Below are 22,680 nucleotides of genomic sequence, written 5' to 3' on the forward strand. Positions count from 1 at the left end.
TACAGAGATTATTATTAAAGTAAAAAAGCCCCACACCAAACAACAAACAAAAAAATACTGCCCAGTACACACCCAGAGGACTAGAGTGTCCTGCAGCACCTTGTTTGTGTGGGCAGCTGGATGTACATGGGGGTGGGAATAGAGAACTCAGCTTTTTTTTTGTAAAATACTGCTCAGTGAACTTTGTTGAATGTGCACATGCAGCTCAGTGATGTGCAGGCATGGGCTGACCCAGCTGTGATGGCTGTAGCAGTGCTTTTCTCCAGTTACCTCACCCCCACCTCGGGCAGGCGTAGCTGAGGCGATGGCTGGATGGGCTGAGCAGGCTGAGCAGGCAGAGCAGGCTGACCATCAGGAATCACACACATACCTTGCTCATGGATTTAAACAAGAATGGGTACACTAGAATATGTGGTGGTGGCAAAGCTGCTGCAGGTCACAGTGTGGCCTGTGCCCGCAGGATGTTGCTGGCCTCAGTTCACACCTCCCTGTCAGTAGAGTGGAGAGACTTGAGAGTAACTACATCCTACAGATGTAGAGGCAGGGAGGGAAGCAACACTATTCAGTACCTGAGTTGCCGTAGCTAATTCAGCCTGAGTGTTGTGGTAATTCAAGCAGCAGTCTGCATTTTGAAATGTATTTTGATCATTACACAGAAGTTTACACAAGCAGGACAGATCCAAAACCTGAACATCCTGCAGCCAGGCCTCTAGAGCTAAACAGAGGGAAATGAGCTGCTTTGTTCACAGTTGTTCTTAAGCGCAGTTACAGGTGACTTTGTGAATAGCATATGCAATGCCAAAAAAACCCCTGAAATTATCTTTGAATGCAAGCAAGCCTTAGGTTTAGAAGCAGCTGTGAAATGGAGACTTACTGTTAATGGCAGATTCAAGTAGCGTGAACAATGACACCACATTGTTTAAGGTGGATAGAGTTTGTCTTCACTCCTGTGTTGTGCTGCATTAGAACAGGACTTCGAGAACCTGTGTTAATTAACACAATTTAAAGTAGTGTCAGCTGTTTCTGAGTAAACATACTGATTAATGCAACAAAAGCTTTGTTCTTGGTCTTGTAAGAATACAGATTTAGGAAGACAAGGTAGCTGGGTTTTTTCATTTTTGTATCCTAAAACCTTTAACAAGTTATGAAATATTTAATGGACTGATAAGATTATTGCATTTTATAATAATCTGTTCTTAGGCAAGTGTGAAGAAGAAGTACGTCTGAAACTGGGTAATTTTATGTTTATCCCTGTAAGTTCTTATATTAGTTCAAATCAATACATTTTCTTACACATTTATATTACTCCTAGTAAGTAGTCTTATTGAATTAGCCTAATGAGGTATATGCATGTTTATAGAATTAAGCTCTTGCCTTAGGTATTATTTATAAATCCGAGGTTATGAAATCTCAAAATACAAAGATATGTGTACAAGGATAAACAGTTAAGGTTCCCTTAAACATCATTGTGGGGCCAGGGCTCTGGTTTCACTAAAGGGATTTGGAACATGATGGAGTCCAAGGGTGTTCATTATCAGCTCATGTCTGCAGCTTGCCTTGTAGCTGGGGGTTTTCTAGCCACTGCATGGTCATCTGTCTGAAGTGGAGTCTAGGCTCTCACTGGTCTTGATGGTGAGAATGAAGATCATATTTTAGCAGCTACATTAAAATTAAAAGGTGAGACATTAATTGTATTATTCCATACTCCTTCCCAGAGGCAGCAGCTGCATAGTATGGCATAATTCAATAAAGCTCTCCATCATGTGATGCCTGGGTGTGAAAAACTTACCATTTAGTAATGTAAGAAACAAATCCGTAGATCTGGTTTCATCAGTAAGGGCAGAACAGAAGTGCTATACATTTGCCTAGGCTTTAACAAATGGTTTTATATTCACCTGGAATTAAAATATTAGCAAGCCTCTGTATTGACTAGGAATGGGAAATCTTCTGGCCAGAAGAGGTCACATAAAAGGACATGTGCTGCATTTGCCTATTCCTCCATTTATTACAGGCATCCTGTCAAAAGAATGAAGGGCAAAATACACCTCCTATAAATGGTGAACACGGAATGGGGGTGCCTATGTATTGAACACATAACAAATTAGCACCCTGTTGTGTGGTAGGTGCTCTCTTCGGCACAGGCTACAGAGCTGATAGTTGGCTTCTGTCCCCAGTGAATAATGCAGTGAGCAGGTCTTGGCAGTACCTAGAATATACGATGTAGCTTATGCCTCTAGCACATTGGCATTACTTAAGGCTGCCTGATGGCTTATGCAGGCTTCTCTACATTTATTACATTGCTTTATATTTTCAGATTTTTTTTCCCTAACCCCTAGGAGAATAGAATATAAATTCCATTTTTTTTTTTAAATTTTAAAATAAAAACAAAAAATGTATTCTTCCCTACAACACAGCCATAGGATTCGAGGTTAAAGTCACATAGTTTAATTTCCCATTTTCTAAGGCAGCTGTGCTAGCACACACAAGAGGAAAAAGGTTCTGTGTTGCTGTGGAAGAGCCAAAGGGCTGCAGCTTCCCCACCTTCCTCACACACCTATGCCTTGCAACAGGGACTGCACAGGCCTTGCAGATAATTTCTATACAATAGCTAGAGGAACTGATAAAGCACCTGTTTCTTTAGAGCCTGTGGCACAACAAAGCAACTGGGTCTAGTACTAAACTCAACGAGCTTGACACCAAAAGCCTTGAGAGACTCTACCCCTTCCAGCCTGGGAAGCAGAACTCTGAGCAACAGTGAGGACAGCCGGGTGGCATCTTTCAACTGCTGGGGAGGGGCTAAATGAGCATTAGAGGAAAGGGCTATTCAGGGAGGCTGATAGCTAAGGAGCTTCTCTGTTTATGCCTAGTCTTAACAGTCTAGTAACAGTCTAGTTTTGTTAGTGCCTTCTGAAATGGTCACTTGTAAACAGATGGTCCTGTAGGTCGAGTCATTTTGCTCATCCCACTTCTATAGAAATGGCTGAAGTCTAACTACCCTTCAGAGAAGGCCTTGTACAAGTCTGTCAGTCTCTTTTAAGTGAGAAGTCAGTTAGGGGAAATTCTCCCCTTTCCACTCTTTTAACTGGTGTAGCAGGACTGCGTGTGTTGGCTTAAGTACCTGAACTGAAGGACTGAAATCAGGAAGGTTGGAGGATGTTTACAGGATGAGCAATGGAGTATTGTGGCAAAAAACGTGCTTGCAAAAGTGATCAGTGTTCAGTGAGCAACTGGGTGTGTAGATCAATAGGCAAATGAGCCACAACGTTTGCAAGAAAATCTGTGAACTACCACAGACAATGGGATAAAAGGCGTATATATGTAATTCACTTGTTAGTAGCTCTTGCTGGCTGCAAAATGCAGAATGCTAAGAAACCAATCTTCGCGATCCCATCTACCCTCTGCAATAAAAAAAACCAAAAAACACAACAAAAAACAACCCAGCTTAATTTAAGAGGAGTCACCAGTCAGCTCCTGAGGCGTAAACAGGCAGCTGAAGCACTGCGTGTAGGCTGACTTCAATGCTGGATGCCGAGCGGCACTTGGCACAGGTGGAGGGGGTTTTCATCACAGACCCAAATTAACTTCACTGAAGTTACCCCACGTTTGCCAGGGCCGGAGGAACAACCCTCGGGGGGAAGAAGCTCCCAGCTTGCCACCTCGCCGCCCTCCCTTCCCCCCTCCCGGGCGCCGCTCGGCCGAACAAAGGCGGCAGCGGCGGGTCCCCTTTGTGCGGCGCGGGCAGGGAAGGGGCCATCCCGCCCGCCAGGGCTCCCCGCCCGCCGAGCCCAGCGGGGCTGGGCGGGCCCCACGCCCCAGCCCCCACGCCCGGCCCGGCCCGGCCCGGCCCGGCGCGGTTCAGCAGCGTGTCGGGAGGAAGCGCCGGCTGCGCGGCGGGCGGGCGGCTGCCAGCCGGTCGGCTCCCCCGCCCCCGTATCCTCCCCTCTGCCGCGATCCTCCGCCCCCTCCTCCTCCTCCTCGCGGCGGCGGCGGCTTTCTCGGCCGGCTCCCTGCTCTTCCCCGCGGCTTCGTCTCGCTCCTCTCTGGGAGGCTCCCGCGCCGTTCTGGCGAGGAACGGTAAGGACGGCGGCGGGCCGGGCCAGGCCGCCGCTCCGAGCTCGGCGGGGCCCGGGGCTGAACGCGGAGCCGTCCCGTAGCCGTTCCCCGGTTGGCTGGGGGCGGCCCCGGGGAGCGGCGGCGGGCGGGACCCCCTGCTGCCAGCCCCAGCAGGCAGCTGGCGAAGGGGCCGGCAGCGCGGGCGGGTGCGGGGCTGGCGGCGCCGCGCTGCCCCCGGGGCGGGCGGGGGGCTCTGCGGCAGGAGCCGCCCAGTCCTGCCCTGCCCGGGGGTCGGCGGGGAGGGCGGCTGCCTCTGGTGGTCGGGGGCAGTCCCGGTGGGATCGGTGCCGCGGGTAGGTGCCCGGCGCGGAAGCGGGGCCGAGCCGGCTTCGTCCCCTGCGCTTGGGGGCGGCAATTGCGGCCCCAGCGGGTCCGGGCAGAGCGGTTTGGCTCCTCTGAAATTTCTCGTTAATGTAAGGGCAAAACATATGGCCCGGGAGAAAGCCGCTGGAAGCGATAGCTGTCGGAACTCCTCCGAGTTGTTTCCCAGAGTCGGTGCGAAGGGTGAGCTCCTCCTTCCCGGGGATGCCCGTGCGGGGGATGCGGGGCTGAGCACATGGCCGGCTCCCGCGGGTCGGCGCCCGCCCCGCTCAGGGTCGGCTCCGCATCTGTCACAAACCCCGCCTGGAGCCGGGCCTGCCGGCGCCTGGTGCCCTCGCCAAGGGCCGGTCTGGCCGAAAGAAAACTTTAGCTGGGAGAAGGGAGGAGGCTTATCCAAAAGGTAACTTACTGAAATGTGGGGGTTTTTTCCTACTTCCCTTACTCAAGGTGTCTGTGAAAAGCAGGGAAGGCAATGGAATTATCTGTGTTCTAAGGTCCTGTATATATGGCAGGTAGTACGTTAAGAGATGAAGGTGAAAACTTTCTAAGAGCTGTCACTGGAAAATTAACATCTCCAGTGAATCATTATTAACTTCTTCAAACTTGAATTTTACAGTCATTTGTGTGTTAAACTTTGCTTGTATTTAAAGTCTGAAGTTGTTGTGTTCAGATATTTAAGAATTAAACATCTCCTTTGTGCTTAAAATACCAATGCTATTTTGTTTTGTAAGCAGCAAGACAACTTTCAGCTCTCTTGTGGACCTTTTTAACACTTAGCTGTAAATACTTGCTCTGATTGTAAATCTCCCACTGGTCTGTTGGGTGGCTTCCCAAAGGTCACTTGAGTTCAACTTCCTTTTTCTGTGCAGTGCCTGAATTTAATATGATACTGGGTCAGATTTGGCATTTATAATTTGTTTTACATTTGTTATAATGTGCTATAAGAGCTGTGCTTTCTAAAGCAGTTTGTTCTTGCTTCTGCCCATAGAGCCTGCTGGTTGAGCTTGGCGCATAGAAGTGTGCTTGGCTTGTACTAACGTTAAGTGTCCTACTTATTTAAAAACGTTGAGAGCTCTAAAAGGGTCAGTGTAATCCATACCACACATGCGCTCAACTGACCTAGAATTAACAAGATAAAACACTTCTAAGCACTCCTGGAGTAAAAGGTGGCATGTTACTTCCTTGTCCACGACCAACACAATGAATTGCTTTTTTTGAGGTGTCTAGCACAATGCTCCTCAGTTTAGAGGGTGGCTGAACACTCCACTTCTGCAAAGGCTTGGCTCAAGCTAGGGAGAGTGGTAACGGGACAGAAAGCACCAGCTGTGTGAATGTGCTTCCTGAGGAGATGTACCTGTTGGTGGCAGTGGCCAGGGAGGTCAATGCAGAGACTACCATCAGTCCTGCAGAGGCAGGGGGCAGTGCTTGCTGTCGTTTGGGGCTGTTAGAGCTGACAGAGCTGTGGGCCCTGCCAGGTCCCCCATTTAATGTGTGTTAGTAACTTACTGTGTCAGTTGATACTTCATGCTGTGGTGCTGTGTTTCCTCTCTGTGGGCAGGAGGTAGCAGGCAGGTGCCTGTGTGCCATAGTGTAGATGCAGGTATAGCAGGAATGTGGTGGTTAGTGTGATTTACTGCCTTGATGAAACTGATAGCCTATGCCAGTAAGTTCACTCTTGCACAGAAGGCCTAGCCTGCGTTCATTCCAGTGCATCCATATTAATAAAGTTCTATCACAAGGTAATCTTAAGAGGGAAATGTTGTATTCCAGATACGGAGATCATTCACTGTCACTTTGCCAGAGTGGTTTTCTCCATGTTCTGCTATAGCATTTGGCCATCAGCTCTGTTTTTCCCTGTTCATCATAGGCTTGTAGTTTGCACTCTGGGGGCTTGAGATCTGAAATTGTTGCTGGAGGCACTTAATATGGGTGCAAGTTCTCCAGTAGTTGGGAGGTGGCTTTCTGCTAAGGGTTCATGTTACACTCCAAGATCTGGAGGGCTAACATTGATTTGGTGAGGCAAAACTGAGTCAAATTATCAAACGTAGCCTTGCAAATATGTTCTTCTGGTTGCTCAGAGCTACAGGGTGCATTTGAGATACTGTGCTAGTGTATAGAAGGGCTGTGTTTCTCAAATGTGCTTTTTTAAGTCTGTTTTGCAGTGGTGACATAGTTGGATTGGAAATGAGTACAGTGGAATATCATAGGGTAGATTTTGGCTATTAGTTGTAGTGGAATGCAGAGTAAATGAGGGCTCGTTTTTACAGCTTGCCCAGAACTAGAGGGTGTATCTTTGAACTCTGGGTAAGGAATGTCTCTGGTCTCTCTGTGGCTGACACTGGGTCTTGCTTTCCACTGCTAGATTATGGCTCCATTCCACATGCCTTAAGCACATGTGTTGATTAGCCACAAGTTAATAATTTTAAATTAAACTGAAGGATAAGTATGTCAGCTATAAAGTGTTTTTATTTCAAGGAAGCTTTACTTTAGCAGAACAAGTTCTGGGAAGTTAGAGGAACCAGTTTTTGAAGTCCACAAGACTGAAGACCTGTAGGAGTTAGAGATTTAAAAAAGAAAAAGCTTGGGCTGTGTTTAAGTAGAAGATGCTACAGCTGCTTGCAAACTGCATTTTAAGGAGGAGGAAAAGCTTGCCAAGTGGGGCTGTGGGTCTTGCTGTGAGATTAAGATACTGCAAGTTACCGGAAAACCTGCAAGGAATGAAGCAAAAGAAGGGATTGATCATCGGAGAGCAGAAACTGCAGGAGTAACATGTGAATTGCCAAAAGCTAGAGCATGAAGAAATTTAAGATGAAGAGGAAATAAAAAGGAGAAGCGAACTTTGCTATGATGTCAGGACAAGGCTGTAGTTGAAAAATGTGTCTAGTGCCTCCAAAATTAGCAGTTTTAACCAGTTTTCAATAGGGATGAGGATTTGAACATGAGAGAAGAATAGGATGCCAAACAAATTACCTGAATAAACGTCTTAAAGCATCTTCCAGATTTAGTGCAGACAAACTAAAGAAGTAAAGAGTCTCTGTTTTAGGGGTCTGAAAGAGTTGGCAAAGGACACTGCAGCCAGGTAAAAAAAAAGAGATTGGTTGTTATCTCTTTTTGTTGAATGTATCAGTTGTGATAGCAATATAAGAGAAGAAATACACTTGTATTTATTTTAAAAGGTGAAGAGAATGAAATCTTTACACATTTTACTCTGGTCTCAATAGTATTCAAGTATTTAGAACAAATTTGGAATGGAAAAGATAATTAAGTGTAGAAAGATAAATGGAAAACAGGATAAAATGCATCATGGATTTGCCACAATTAGGTCATGGAAGACTAAAGTAATATTATTACTGGTTAAATACTGGATGTACTAAAGTGAGGAGAAAGCTTCAGTTCGATGTGTATACACCATGGTGGGTGCAACACTGAAAATACGAAGTTGGAAGCATGGAGCTTGGCTAAAAATGATGAGGTATACGAAGGAGAAACTGTGACCCTGTCTAGGTGAATAAAGGAATGGAATTACTGTTCTGGATCAGTATTAGTGGGGAGGCTGTATTTTTTTGCTTCACCATACTGGCTGAGATAATGCTGTGCAAAGGATGGTTGCTGATGAGGCAAAGCTTGGAAATGTAGTCAGCACCAAGCGGGGTTGGATTATTGCACAGGAAGAACTGACTGTCTGTGATGACTGAAGCAGGAGGAATGCGAGGAAGTTAAATGGCTCTAAAAGTGAAGTTATCTACTGAGTGATTATTAACGTCAAATGTGCTATCAGCTGGCAGGTCATCTCTTAAAACAGGCCTGGAGGAAAAGACCTGAATGCCATAGTCAAACAGGGATGACTATTGGAGGTGGGCATGAAATTAAAGCAAGTGTGATCCTTGGTGAGAGTCTTCAGTGCAGATAAGAGAGTTGTTATGCAAGGCTTTAGGGAGGCTAATGTCAAATTCTGTACATAGTTCTGGTCACACGTGTACAGAAAATGTTCTGCTAGAATTTAATATGTACAGGGACGATGGGGTGTGGACAGTCTGGAGTGAGGTGGGAGACCAAAACTTAAGTTGTCCTGGCTTTTGTAGCTTAGTAACAGCAGAGAGAGGAGATAGCAGTTGCTTATAAATTCCCTCAGGCAGATTCTTGAAGAGGAGTAAGGATTGTAAACTGAAGGTTCATACGTAATTTTGGATTAAAAGCTTGACATACAGGAGGGTGATTTGATGATTTGTTGAATGAATATTAGAATATTGTACAATGGAAATAAAAATGAGTTTCCCAATTGTCAGAATTAGGATGCTCTCCCAGCTATGTCTCTTATATCCCAGCTTGTGTTTAAGTTTGTATGTGACTATCAAGGAAATGGGCAGTTTGGGTAATTCAAGCTACCATAACTTTTTATGCTTTGATCTTCACCGATAATCAACAGAAATATAAAACTAATGTGAAGAAGATGTGATGAGCCCAGTCACTTGATGTTGAATGGCATTTATAAAAAATAAAATGTCTACCTATGACTTTAGTAGCTGTTGATTTTTCTTTTTTTTTTTGTGTATGTTGGAGTGGAATAAAGTATAACTCGTGAAGTGTTACAAATAACCACAAAGTAATATGTATGGGGCAGAAGAACATTTAAATGGACCTGTGAGCTGGAGATCAGGATTGCTGACCTAAACTCTTAAAAGGATTATGCTCTCCTGGTCCGCCCATGTCTATCCTCTGCTTGATTTCATGCTCTCTTATCTTTAGAGAGGTCCGTGGCACTGGCTGCATCCTGCTGTTTGAAGAACATGCCACTGGGAACAGGAATAGGGAGGCTTCACCTGGGAAGGGTGTCGGTGAGAGTAGGTGAGTAGGTGAGGTGCAGGACTGCTGAAGATCCAGGGTTGGGGCTCCCAGACAGGGGGACGTATGCTTGTCTGTAGCTTTATTTTGCAGGTGACCTGAGCCGGGTGTTGGTACTGAGCTATACAAAAGCCAACACAATCTAACTGCTGGGAACAAATTGAGGTATGAGATATGCTAGTTTAGACACTTTTCTCTAGTAACTGCTAAGTTGACTGGGACATACTGAAGAGGCATGTGTTTCATTGAAAGTGTAATGATGGTTTATGGGGTTTGAAGGCTCCACTATCTTGACTTAGTTTCATCTTTGCTATAGGATCATAGTCTGTCCATTTATAAGCTCTTTTGTAGCTGGGCTTTGAACGCACAGCCAGACTTCTGGAAGTTTCAAGATGACTATTCAAAAAGGAAGAAGAATTGTGTGTCATTTGTGCGGACGCGTCTTGAGAAGAGCAATTTAAAAAGTAAGATGCTTTGAGTGTGTTTGTACATCAAAGCAAGATCAGTGTCTTGATATTGCTTTATGTCTGTTTGCTTTGAATTTATAAGACAAATGTCTAGCTTCCTTAGAAATAATCTAGTTGCTAACTCCTTTCATGCATAGTTTAGTTTATGAAAAATCTGGACTATTAGATTGTAGGTGTTCACCTTAAAAGTGTGTGTTAAAGAGGAGCTGTGTAATGAGGTCAACATGTCAGCATCCCCCATAGGAAGTAAACATGAAGAGATTGTGTTGAGCCATCAAAAGAGTATAGCAGTCTGAGGGAAAACTCAATTTATTGTCTTGGTGGCTTTTAGTATGTAGTGTTAGGCTATTCATTTACTGTGATTTTTCATTTACTCCTATTGCTCTTTTATATGAGTGTTGGGCTTATCATTAAAGAAGATGAGACTAGGACTATGCTTTGCATTTCTGCAGTGTCTTTCGCTTGACAGCTTTCAAGTTCCGAATACAAGTGGATGAGGTGGAAAAGTTACTTATTTCAGACTTGCAAAGGAGAGAGTAAACCTAAATTCAACCAGTCTGTAGCAAATTGGAAAGCAGAGGACTTGTCTCTTGATGGTTTACTGTGTTCTTTAAAAAGAAAATTGCTCAAATAATTTCCTGTTACAATTTAAAGTCTTGGAAAAGTCTGAATTAAGAAATGGGAGGAAATGTTTTAAGACTTTATGGGGCAGGGAGGATAACAGCAGCATCCAGTATTGTCTGCAGCCCAAAAAAGTGGGAAGGGATATCCTTCTTGTTAATAGGTCAAGGAACTATGTTTCATGGTGATCCTGCTCAGACTGGGAAGCAAAAAAATGGATTGGAGCAAGAAGCAAGTGGTATAGGAGATGGAGGCAAAATCTGGAACATGCACATGTGAAAGAATACAAGAGAGAAAATGTGACCGAGAAAATGAGAATTATGGAAATACTCGGTGAACAAGCTGGTTGAAATGAAGGATAAATGCTTATACATTACACATGAAGTCAGTATGTACATTAACTTGTGTCCAAATTAAATTGGAAAGCTCATGTTTTATTCATTGCTGTGATGTAAGTGTGGATATATCTTTTAGCTGGTTGGGGTTGCACTGTTTAGAAAAATTTGGAATGAAGAAAGATTACAGCAGGGAAGGAACAAAGTAGAACCTTCGAGCAAACTACAGGAAAACCTTGGGAGGTGTGAGCATCTGTAAATTATATGGTGTCTTGCATAGTTCAGAAACAAAGCAAAGGAAAATAGAAGAATTGTGGGCAGAAGAAAGGGGAAAGAAACATTGTTCTGCAGCCTTCCAGTGGCTTAACTTTCAGATTTCTACATAGAGTCATGGTGTTTTTTTTGTGTAAATATGAGCTTAAGGAGTTTTGTGAAAGAACCATAGGTTGTAGTGCCTTAGTCTTTGTCTAGTATATCTGCACGGTATTGGACAAGGCTATTTTAAATAATTACCCAAATCCTTGAGTGAACCCAGACCCTTGGGTTTGTAATGACCTTTGCATGTTATCTTTCTCTCTTTGACAAGTTAATGTGTGCATGTTACCATTTGAGAGGCCAGGGGACCGCTAGAAATGAAGCTGTTCCTTGCATGTGTATTTCCAGAGCTGATCTGGAAGTTAACCTGGGACAGAGACTTGGTGAGACATTGAAACAGGTTACCCAGGATAGTTGTGGATGCCCCCTCCCTGAAAGTGTTCAAGGCCAGGTTGGAAGGGACTTTGAGCAACATGATCTAGCAGGAGGTGTCTCTGCTCATGCAGGGGAGTTGGAACTAGATGATCTTTAAGGTCCCTCCTGACTCAAACCGCTCTATGATTCTATGTACGTATGTGTGTGTATACGTATCTATATCTTCAGCTTAAACTAGGATGGAGGAAAATAATTTCAGTAATTGTTGGGTAGAGCACTTTTGCAATTATGGTAATATAAATTTTATTTATATTGTTTTATAAACAGTAATGTTGCTGTGATATATTTGATAGAATGTTATTTCTCCTGTCCATCCCCGATGGTTTTAGACGTGTTTTTTTAATCTTGTAATTAAAAGAACATCTTGTGATTTCCTGTGCATGTGTGTACTTCATTACTGCATTTAGAAAAAATTGAATACTGCTAACATTTGTAAATTAGTCATACAAGTTCAAGTAGTTAAAATGTGATAGATTTCACTTACGTGTTGTATTTAATTGCAGGATTCTTAACTATCTTGTTTTGCCTTTGTGAGCTGTGATATTACTGAAGTGTATTGCTGTTGAGTTCTCCTAGTGTGTTAGTTTTGGATGTTGAATGGTAATTGCAGTGAGTGACAATTCTGAATGAATTTAAATGCTAGGCAGTGTGAATGGGACTTTGTGCATTGCTTTCACTCCATTTGGATAGGTGAGTTTTTTTTTCACTGAAGATCACTTGAGGCTGTTGGACTTCTCTCTGTGTGATAAAACTTAATACAATATGTAAAGACTTACAGATCCATCAATGTAGTTTTTGCTGATCATAAACTAGAATCCCAAATCTGCAATGTGAAGTTTCTGCAATGCGTTGGTATAAATGCTTGGGGAACACTTGCAGATGTGAAGGTCTGCTCTCTCAGGTTTCCTGCAGAACCTCCATACATGTTTTTTTCTGAAAGATTTCAAGATGTTTTAGTTAGTTTTTCCTTTTTCATTTGTTAGCATTGTTCCCATCTTGCAAGGCTTACTGTGCACGTTCAGGGAGTTACTCCCATTGTAATGTTGGGTCCTATTTCAGTAAATGAAAGGTTGAGTATTATAATGCCTAATCTTCAGAAGCTCTAGCTGAAGTAAATCTCCCAAATCTTTCTGTATTTAAAGCCAGGCATTTCAGATATTTTTTTTGTTCTCTTTCTTCCTGTTTGATAGACTGTGGGAAAGGAGAAATTGACTTTAATGAAGCAGAGCATATAGGAATGTACAGTGTAAGCACTTGAATTTGCAGAGAAAATGTTCTCAGCAGATCTTTGCTAAATGATTTGAGGTGTTCACTTCTGGCTTTAGTAAACAAAACCTGTATACTTAGGAAAAATATCTTGATTATTTTTTTGTTTTCAGATGACCTTTTTATTATAGCAAGTTTGTGCTATCACAAAGTTTCTATTTTAGGAATGAGATATCAACTTTTTTCCTGCTTAATTGAAAGATGATCAGTGTCATTTCTCTCTTCCTTCCCTCTCCATCCCCCTTAAAACAAAACAAAACCTTCGGTCCTTAAACAAAAGTGTCTTTGTTTTTACATTTGTTTTATGAAATCATTTAAATCCTTTGGGAAAAGCTTTCCTCTCACAGGAAGGGGGAGGGGGGAACTCTCCTAAAGCCAAAAAAAGCAAGTCTGCTACCAGACATCACAATGTTTTGCTATCTGAATAGTAGCAGATTGCATAGAAGAAGCAATTTCTTACCTTAATGAATGAAAAAGTACAATTGCAGAAATGCACTCAAATAGGCAAATGTTTTTCACTCAGCATGTGTAAAATTAGTAGCATTAAGGGCAAAAATTTTCTGCGTACCTGCCTTGGAGTTTCTTTGGACTGTCACTGTTGGGAATAGAACTTTAAATGGCATATTTGAAAGCTCTGCAATATGGGAAAATCAGCTGCTCCATTCTGGCCTTTCTGGTTTTTGTTACAGTAGGCAGATGTGTGAATTACCCTTTCCTGATCTAAGAACCTGGCAACTGACAGCAAACATGAGCTAAGCGAGAGAGTGAACCATAAAGACCAAGAACTATGTGATGTATCTGCAAATTTGTCTGCATGGGCTTTATCCAGAAAATATACTAAAGTACAGGAGTGCTGATGAGATAGAACAAAACTATTGCAGCATACTTTCTCCCAAATGTAATAAAAATGCAAAATCAATTCAGTGGCCTACTATATATGGTCACCTGTTTTATTTTGTCGGCTGGTAGGATAAAAGATAAAGGAAAATTGCTCAAGTAAGTGCTGAATGTGAATGAAAAAATAAGAGGCCTCCCTTAACACCACAAGGAAAGACTGAAACAATTGTATAGGGCCATCCTAGAAGACACCTTTGGAGAATGAGGAGTTTGGTGGCCTCTCTGGGATCCAGTGGTACCTCAAATTGAACTTTGCTTGACATGCATTCTGTTTGTACTCCATGTTGCTGCCACCCTCCTTCTGTTTCTGAAGCCTATGCTGAGTGAATGTTTTCCGTATGTGCTAGGCTTTGGTTTGTTGACAACCTGTCCAATCACTGTAGCTTTGATACTGTGCACTCATGATGTATGTGGAGTGGTTGAGGTCACTTGGTTTGTTCAACTTGGGGAAGAGAAGGTGGGGGGAAACCTCATCCAAGTCTACAACTTCCTCAAGACAGGCAGCAGAGGGGGAGGTGATAGAGCATGAGGGAATGGAATGAAGCTGTGTCAGGGGAAGTTCAGATGGGAAGTTAGGAAAAGAGTCTTCCCTGAGAGGGTGGTTGGTCACTGGAACAGGCTCCCCAGGAAAGTGATCACAGCAGCAAAGCTGTCAAGAGTTCAAGGAGTGCCTGGGGGATGTGCTCAGTCACAGTTAAGTTTTGGGTAGTCCTTCAAGGAGCCAGGAGTTGGACTTGATGATTCTTACAGATCCTTTCCAACTTGTGATATCCTTTGGTTCTATGAAACATCTGTGTCCTCACAACTGGCATGTCCATAGTGTAATGGTGAAACAGCTATTGCTCCTGTACTTATTTTTATACCCTAACTTTGTAGGTACACCTGCTTCCCGGGAGGGGAACTGTACACTATTCCTTGTCACTCCACTTGTAAAGAGAAGTGCAGAGAAGATACAATCATATGAACTTCACCTTATATTTGAAACATTTTTAAGTGCTCTTCAAGAAAACTAGACCAAGAATTAGAGGCTTTGGGGAGACAGAAGCTGAATTAACTTGTGCTTTGCTGGCTAAGCAGCATTAATGTTTCGTTACTTGGCCTAAAATGGAACAGGCAAGAGCTGTAGGGAGAGGTCCTTTCCCCCAGTTATGTTTGGTTTAATAAAAGATAGGATTTCTCCCTCTAAACTTTCATTATCCAGGAACTGCTGTGAAGATATCAAATGATGCTGTTTAGATTGTTGCAATCAACTAATTTGATTTCCGTATTACTTCTGGAGGACTGTTAGTGAAAAGACTTTTTATAAGTTGCCCTGTCCCATTGTGAAATCGGATCCTAACACTCCACTTCCTACGTAAATTTTACTGCATCATGTGGGCTGCACTGCTCGGCCAGAAAATAGAGAGGTATATTTTCTTCCTGTGCTATCATCATGGTCAATACTAATCAAATGCTACTAATGATGGTAAAGATCCCAGCTCAAGGCCACACAGATGATTAGGGGAATGGAGCATCTGCCCTATGCAGAAAGGCTGAGAGAGCTGGGTCTGTTCAGCCTGTAGGAGAGTGAGGGGGGAGCTCATAAAGCTTATTAATATCTAAAGGATGGGTTTCAGGAGGATGGGACCAGTCTCTTTTCCACAGGGTCCAATGACAGGACAAGGGGCAGTGAGGACAAGCTGGAGCATAAAAAGTTCAAGTTAAACATAAGGAAAATCTTCTTTACTGTGACAGAGCACTGAAAAAGCTGCTCAGATAGGTGGTATATCTTCTGGAGATACTCAAAACCCATCTGGACTTGTTCCTGTGTGATCTACTATTGGTGATCCTGCTCTAACAGAAGAGTTGGACTGAGGTCCCTTCCAAACCCAAGGACTCTGGTTCCGTGATTCTGTGATTCTGTGATGGTAGGCTTGCTTTACTGCCAGATAGTAGGATAGTATTGTATATTCTGGTCAGAGGGGATTGATGAAGCTGTGGAGCAGAAAAGCCACCTACCCTATAGGTTCACACTTTCTCAGTAGTTTGTTCTCATTTTTCTGCAGGGCCAAAACTTCTTCACCAAAAACTGTTTCCTGTAGTTGTTGCAGCTGAGGCTGGGTGAGTTGGAGACCAGAGGGACAAAGACTGTTATCAGAAAAGTCCTGGTAGCATTTACACCTAATAATTGTGCTTTGGTTTAGGAGTGGATGTGGTTAGCATTGCATTGCTGCAGGCTAGTGGCCTGTCACCCATTGCTGCAGTTGAAGCATGAAGGAATTCTAGTATGAGACTGACAGGAAGGTGAGGAGGCAGTCTGTATTATGGCTGTTGTGATACAGATACTGTCTAATGCAAAGTTGCTTGCTGTGAGGTTCCAGTCTTTCTGCCGTGCCTTTCCCATGCCTGGAACTTCCACTAATTTAAAGTTGAATTTCTAATGAGAAACAGAACCTGTTCTTTAATCAGTGTGATTTGCTTTTATGGAATACTTCATTCAACTTAGTGCACATTGTGAAAGCCATTTAATATTTTAAAACTAAGTAAGCTGGTTTTGGCATTGGGCCAGACTGAAGAGTGCTAGCAGTCTCTGGGAAGTATAATTTGGTACCACAATAACCTGAACTGAAAGAAGCAATAAAGTAGTTCTACACTTGGTCCTTTTTGCTTTGCAATTTTGGAGTTGCAGCAGTGAATTTAGCATTGTTTCCTTAATACCTTTCTCTTCTCATTAGGCAATATATGGAACATGACCTTTTAAAATTCACTTTAAGTGTTATTGTAATGAATGTTGGAGTACAGAAGATATTCTCTTGTTCTTCTATAGAGCAGTCACATGGATACAACTGGTTGTGGGTTTTTTTTCCTTTATTTGAAGCTGTTTTGCAGAGTTACACAGAGTTGTGAAGATCTTCCTAGGCTGGGATTTTTCTAAAGTCAACATTAGAACTTTTTCATATTCGCAAAGTTTGTGGTCTTTGACAATGAAATATACCTCACTTTAATTCTGTTTATCTTGTTCATCAAGTCAAACAGCTCGTACAGTTACTATCCATGATCAACTAGCTCATTGGCATGACAATTAATAAAAGTGTAAATAAGAATATAAGAAGCCCTGTGGTCACCACCCTACAAACTTCTCTTGCACCTCTAGTGCGTGTTCTCCAAGGACAGGGAAGAGCCACAGGTTGGTAAGGGTATGGTGGAGGGAATTACTGTGTTAGACTGTGGCTGGGTTGGTTTTGGCTGCTGAAATTTATACCTCTGAAGGTTCTTGAGAAAGAAGAGAGTGTGCCATTGGGTTGCTATACAGCGTCTCTTTCTTGTTTTTAATATTATCATGCCTTTGATCACAGCTTCACAGCCTTTAGCAGCTTGAAGTGTAGGAGAACTTTCTCTTGCTGAGAAATTATAGAACATAGCTGCTTAATCGTTCTCCGTTACATTATGGTTTTTGTTTTAATCAATTATTTTTTGACTTGGGAAGAAAAGGGGTGTGTTTTACATGGAGACCTGTGTTCAGCTTTTTCAGATAATTTAAAAATGTTTCAAAACTTATCTGAATTATCTTGATTTATATAGTTGCTCTTCAACTTGAGTATGTATGAAATGTACAGTGATGTAAATTGAAGATGCCTGATATATTATCTGCTTGTAAAATATAACTAACTAGTCACAAGGGAAAAATCTTGGAGAAAATATTCTAATTAGGTATTGCCTCACTTTCTTTATTATTACTTTTCTGTTGTCTTAAGTTTTTTTTCAGTTAGGTTTTTTTTTCCCCTTCTAACAATCTCCAGGACGTGTGTTTAAGATTAACTATTAATGCTTCTTTTTTGATGTCTCTAGTACTTTTACCTTTATGCTATTGTATGTAGATGAACAGGTAAGGACTTGACCTATATAATAGAAGTACCTTAATTTACTTCTATGTACATTCCAGAGTGTGAGTATTTAAATAAAAAGGGAAAAGAAGATGAGTTGGTGCAATAATTGTAGCGGGAGACTGAAGGGAGTGGAATTGTCAAAATAGCTGCCATCTGGTGCCCTTTTTTTCTGACCCTGCTGTAAAAGCAGCTCATAGAGACATATCTGTGGCAATGCAGAGACCAAGTGCTTGCTCGGGGCAGAGTCTTTCTGCAGTCCTCTGCTCGATCTTGATGGCAAGACACCTGTTAGATCTGTCTTTGTGGTGGGACATGCCTGGTGGCTGTGCTCCCTGGTGCTTTTGAGAAGAGGCTGTGTGGAAAAGTGCTGTGGCTCCCTGCTGTGGTGCAGGTCCGGGTTTCCTACAGAAGCTCAGTGTACATGGCCTTGTTTGCTGTTCATGGTTGTGGCATGGCTGGCCTCTGGTTTGGATCGTGGGCTCTACCTAGCCACCCCTTCTGGATCCTTTGGTGTCCCTTACCATTGATTCTGTGAGGAATGCTCAACAGGTGAGCCACAGTTTGCTTTGAGGGCTAATATGCCAGAGCACCTACAGGTCACAGGTTTTGCATCATAAAGTAACTGTCCCTTCGTGAAAAACATTGGGAGAATACACAAAATGGTGTTCCTGGGAAAATGGGTCTCCATGAGGAAGGGAAAAAGAGTTGGTAGGGGAACTCTGGTTTATGGCTTGCATCACTGACCATGGGACCTGCAGTATTTCTCAACATTCAAAAAATGTTATGTGGATGTCTCCAGGTAATCTTGAGTCATCGTAGAGACAAAAGAGTGAATCCTCCTTCCCATCCCTTGGTATTTTTGCCATAACATAATGATGTCCACATGTGTACACGCACAAATGGTATTCTTTGTTTAAAAGCCCTGAATGTTTCTGTAGGGACCTGATAAAATTTTATAGATGAGCTTTCCCTTTCTGCAGCTGGTTTGAACCAATTCCAGGGAACAGTTACAGTACATGGTCTGCATCCAAAGGAGAAGCATTGTTCCTCTGAGGACCATTAGCTACGATAGGAACTTAGTCTTTAGCACTGGAGCTGGACTTGAACTTATCTTCTGGGCTGAGTCTTGAAGAGGTGGCCCTCTGTTCCTGATCTACAGTTTTGCTCCCAGTGGCATCTGAAGGGCGCTGGAAAGACCTGTGGCAAAGCAGCCTGTGGTGGGCACGTAGGGAAATGTATTCCTCAGGCCCCACTCTCAGGTCTCTCTTCTAAAATACCTCGAAAGCTTTTAATTTTCACTTAATGACTGTGCTCTGAGTTGCTTTTTCTGGAAGTAGTTACTTCTTGTTGAAGTTCTCGCTGGTGGTATAAGATAACTTGGCAACATCTATGAGAAAACAGTTATATGCAGAAGAGGTTATTTTGAGATTTTTGTCTTATCTGGAGAGCTACCAAAAGCTGGGAAGTGCAAAGTATGTATGTTTTTTTTTCCCCCCTGAAATTTCACACCAGTTTTCAAAATAAATTCTTCTGCCTTTAAGTGGATGAGTCCTTGCTCTAAAGTAGTGATTCCCAAATGTTCGTATTTGAGCCAAGAATAAAATATTTTTTTATGCCATTTCTTCAGAGCCTGCTTTTGAGAAAGAAAGAAAGAATTTGGTTGTCTTTTAGAGACTATTCCCTTTATAGAACATAATGAGTTTGCTTTTCAAAGGAAAAATTGAGAATTGCAGTGAAAATGCTCTGTTGCTTTTTTGGCTTGGTTTTTCTCCAGGATAAAGCTTTTTAGCATTTAATACAGTAAACTGTTTAAGGATGAGTTATATAATTATCATGACCTTTTAAATAACCATTAGTATTAGTACTTGTTTGTCAAAAGCAGCATGCTGTATTACCATTCAGAAATTAGATATAAAATAAATGTCAGAGCCTTTCCTCTCACTAAGCTGAAAATCAAGGATGTGGCTTTATAAGTAGGAAGATGGTTTCAGATTTAGTCTGATCTTGTAAAGACTTTTTTGCTTTTCTTTTTGTTTGTCCCTACTTTTGCATATCTTAATTTTGTAAAACTTCAGTTTGGAAGCTGAAGTGCTGTTTTATTTCTCCAAGTATCTTTTAGTATCAGTACAATGAGTGCTGGTTTTAGGAGCTTGTTAACTTAGCTGCGACAGTTTCTTCATAGGTCAAATATGGCAGCTGATGTGTGACTGCTTTAAAATAATAATGGACACCATAAAATTCTTAGTAAGGTGATCCTGTAGCTTTATTACAAACAAACATGCATGCCTACCATGCACAGAAATTATTTAAGTTATAGTATCATCACAGTGTCATTCTGGTTGGAAAAGACCTTTAAGATCTTCAAGTCCAACCACTGCCCTAACTCTGCCTCATCCACCACTAAACCCTGTCCCCTGGCACCACATCTGTCTTTTTAGATTTTTCCAGGGATGGTGGCTCATCCACCTCCTCAGACTTGTCAGACAGCCTGGAACATACCCGATGGTAAAATATCAAGTGTTATTAAACCTGTCCTGTTGGCAATCACCTTGTCATGTATACTTGAGGGGGAAGGACCAGAATATAGCTTGCAAATGATTCCACTTCCCGATTATAAATAATGGTTTTATTGTTGGTGTCAGCTATGAAAATGGTAAGAGTTGAACCCAGTTAATGGGTATATCTCACAAAATTAAATTCTACTCCACTTCAAGAGAAGCAGTACCAAAAGTAAGCATAATCTTTCTTGCTGCTTTGTCATTTAAACTTTTATGACAAAATGGCTTAGGACTGAGAGTAGTAGCTTCAGTCTCAGAGGAAAATGGAGACTTTGCAAAACTGCTGCACCGGAAAGTATATCTTTCTCTGTGGTTCTCCCTTTTTATTGTACTTCGTGCCAAACCTATAATCACAGGGTTTAGAAACCCCTCACCATGCACTTTTTAATAGTGGACCAAACTTTCAATGAAAAAAAATGAGTCCACAGACGTGTAAATTGTTGATGTTCATTTAGCTCCCAGGTGCACCAGAAGAGCTCCCAGAGAGCAACAGCAGGAATTCCTGAGGTTCTGAGCTCAGCTAGAAGATTCCTGCTGTGGCTTTGCTGAATATTGTAGTATAAAAGTATCCAAAAAGATTGTGTGAGACAAAAAGAGATGGTATTTAAAGATGAACCTTGCTCTTCTACCAGTCATTTTGCAGAACCAGATAAATGATACTGTCTTCTCAGATTATTTTGTTGTTAGGGGAATCTGTTTTGTTTGAAAAATTGCTCTTCCCCTCCTCAGTTTGTGAAGACCTTTACTAAGTGCTTAGACTTCATGAGTTAATCCAGGAATTTACAGAAAGGTAATGGAAAGTTCACAGAGTAGTGGTGTGTTATGGCTGTGTCAACTTGAATTGTATAGTATGTTTGCAGCAAGAGTCTTCTTTTCTGTTTTCTTGACCTTTTTTCTCACTGTCGAGGCCATTCCCAGGAATGATGGGCTGAGTGTACATGTCGCATCCAGGTATCGTTCTGGCAAAATCACTGACAAGCTGCTGTGTGTGGTTATTGTTTGTTTTTGAGGAAGGCAGATAATCCAACTTCTAAACCAAAAATAAACTTCCCTCAGACAAAGCTCGATCTTTTTGTGAGTATTTTAAATTCTGCCTGTATGTTGCAGGTGCGTGCCCATGTGGTCTACATGCTGCTTGGTGACCGATCCCTCTGTGGACAGAAGGATTAGAATAGAGTTTCAGCCCTAATCCTGGGTTTCCTGTGCAGAATCACTTCACAGTCTTATTTCTGTTTAGTTGCCCGTGTGTGAAAGAGCATGTTTTTATTTCTACTTGCTCTGAAAAAAAAAGGCACTGACAATGGTATTTTGATTTTTATTGTATTAATTAACTGCATTAAGATTTATGCCCGTTTTCCGCCCAAGACTCTTTACAGGGTAGTAATTAGCCATGTGCTGTGCAAATTTGTGCAAAGGAATTGATTATCTATTAATTAAAACTAAATTATAGAAATTTCAGATTTAGGTTATTTAAGAATACCTGAATTATTTAGGATCTGATATTTTTTTAATGAATGCCTTAATCTACTTTTTTGTTACTTTTTAACTGTACAGTAAATATATTTCCATAGGAACAGAATGATATACTGTAACAAAAAGCCCACAGTTGGTCTTCCTTGGAGCGTGAACTGACCTTTAGGATTTTGTGAAATATGAAAAATCATGTGATCACTTTTTTAATGGTCTTTCTCTTTGTACTTTTTATGATCCCTACGGTTTTAAGTGTGATTGTGCTCAAAGTGAACTGCATCTAAAATTAATATTGGTTAGGACAAAAATGTGCAACTAAATTTGTTCCCCAATATGTTTAATGGATTAAGAAGCTGGTAAAAGACTGTTTTATCCTTATGTCATTTCTTTTGTTGGTCTTTAAATTTTTTGTGTTTAAGGAGCTATTTAAATAATCCATCATCTTTTTAAAACTATCTAGGTGATTTAAGCAATAGGAAAAATACATTCTTGGTGTTCTGAGAAATTTAAAGGAAATTTTTTTTTAATTGTGCTGTAATAGCAGATGATGGCATTTTTGTTTAAAATAAAGATACTAGAAGCATATGTTTGTGGTGTGTTAATTTTTATCGCGTTTTTGTAGTTTTACTTTTTGTACCAGTCTGTTGAAAGACTGGGTTTGGTGCCCTGGTGAGACCTCTGAGGGTTGGTATGAAAATCTTAGAAAATCTAAAAGCAAAACTTCAGAGGTTTCAAAACCTCTAAGTCAGTAAGATTTCTGACACGGAGATGGAGTTAATTTAGATTTGTAATAGTGTTCTCTGTAGTGACTGCTACAAAAATACAAATCCGTGGTAAAACATACATGAAAACACATGGAAGTAAGTGTAGTTACAGGACTGCTTGGAAAATTTCAGATGTTGGCAGTTTCACTGAAGTGTTTCTGCAAAATGATTGTGAGTGTTCCCTTAATCTGACTAATCAAAAAGATGCTTAAATGAAAATTAAGCGTGTTTGGTGGTACTTATAATTATTAGCTCATGTGTCCCACATTGAGGGAGCTGCAAGCTGCCCTTCTGGAGGGGAGGGAAAGGAAGGGAGAGAATTTGTCTATTTCTGATCCATCTCTTTGTTATCTCCTAGTGTTATTATTTGGAGGCCTTGAAAGTATACTGGATTCCATTAAGAAAAAAAA

The 22,680-nt window shown here is 41.7% G+C and overlaps 1 protein-coding gene across 2 annotated transcripts in view; it reads left to right on the forward strand.

The window, feature by feature from the left end:
* The first annotated feature begins 3,970 nt into the window (after window positions 1–3,970).
* Window positions 3,971–22,680, forward strand: part of FAM110B (family with sequence similarity 110 member B) — a 122,134-nt gene continuing 103,424 nt past the window's right edge. For both annotated transcript variants that reach the window (XM_051612178.1, XM_051612182.1), the window contains exon 1: window positions 3,971–4,074. The gene's annotated coding sequence lies outside the window, so the exon portion shown is untranslated. The remainder of the gene's footprint in view (window positions 4,075–22,680) is intronic.

Source organism: Apus apus, chromosome 2 (genome assembly GCF_020740795.1).
Source record: "Apus apus isolate bApuApu2 chromosome 2, bApuApu2.pri.cur, whole genome shotgun sequence".
In the NCBI taxonomy this organism is placed as follows: Eukaryota; Metazoa; Chordata; class Aves; order Apodiformes; family Apodidae; genus Apus; species Apus apus.